The sequence below is a fragment of the Sceloporus undulatus genome, chromosome 3 (assembly GCF_019175285.1).
Source record: "Sceloporus undulatus isolate JIND9_A2432 ecotype Alabama chromosome 3, SceUnd_v1.1, whole genome shotgun sequence".
In the NCBI taxonomy this organism is placed as follows: domain Eukaryota; kingdom Metazoa; phylum Chordata; class Lepidosauria; order Squamata; family Phrynosomatidae; genus Sceloporus; species Sceloporus undulatus.
In genome coordinates, this window is record NC_056524.1 from 121,820,580 (window position 1) to 121,821,881 (window position 1,302).

A 1,302-nucleotide genomic window follows, 5' to 3' on the forward strand; every position below is an offset into this window, starting at 1 on the left:
ACATGAAGCAAAAGGTATGCTATTTCCACTTATTATCTTTTCCAGATAACAATTCCACTGTATGTAAAAACAGATGGCACTCACAACTATTTAAATATGAAGCCTCCATCTGTTTGCATTCATGTGCTATTTACTTGTTCTCACAGGCCTCTTTGATGAGTAATCTGAACCTCTCTATGGCGCTTTCCAGACCGCGCAAAAGGGCAGTCTGTAAAACGCCCTCATTTGCTGCATTGAGCAGCCTCAGCGGCCAAACCGCATGATTGCTCCGCGCAGCAAAAAGAAGCCACAAAAAGTGGCTTCTTTTTGTGGTGCCATTATGACGCCGCAAAGCGCCAATGGCACACTCGCGGCATCATAATGGTGCCGAGCCGTGTGGACGCTAACCGTCCGCTACATCAAGATGGAGGCGCCCATGTAGAATGGGCGCCGCCATTTTGTATGCGCTCGGCACGTACTAGGGTTAACCCTAGTACGTGCCGAGCAAGTACTTTTTGCCCATGTGGAACGGGTCCATGTTTTCCACAGACATAGGGATGGAACAGCTGGACAAAATAAAGTGGTTTGCAACTGCTTTGAAGGTGGGGCATTTAGATGATGCACACCTCCAAAGTGGATAGAAAAGCCATGTTCTTGGGCTAAAAAAACAGAGCAAACAGAACCTGGGATAGTCTGGCTTAGCGTGGAAGATGCACATCTTTACGCCTGCAAAGAAATGAAAGTGTGACAAGTCCAGTGAATGTAATTACAATATACCCAAACCAGACAGTCAAACAGGTGGATATGGGGTGAAGGGGGCATGAAATGGGCATGAAGAGGGCCTCCAAGAGCACACCAATGCATTGATGCCCTCTATGGATGGAGCATCACACATGCCACTGGGTGGCTAATCAAAGGTGCAGCAAACTCATGGGATGGGATCTGGGTGGATGTGCGAGGTTATTGGGGGGGGTCGCTGGTGGTGTGTTTGTGTGATATGCATATGTATGGTGAGGAAGTAACAAAAAAAAATACCCAGTAGCACGGCTTAATGTTGTGCCATTTTTCTGGACCATGTGAATTCAGCCTGCCTTGGGAGTGGAAAATGGAAGTAGCACGAGTCCAACCTACTTTGGAAAAATTCAGGATCAAGCCTCTTTGTCCTGCCCATCTGATCCGGCTCTTAATCATCTACCATTGCATCCATTTTAGTGTCTTTTGCTAAATGATATCATGTCAATCAAAGACCTGAACATCACAACATACATCTCTTTGAATCACAACATTAACAAACTGCAAAATAACAACCAACAATCATGGCAA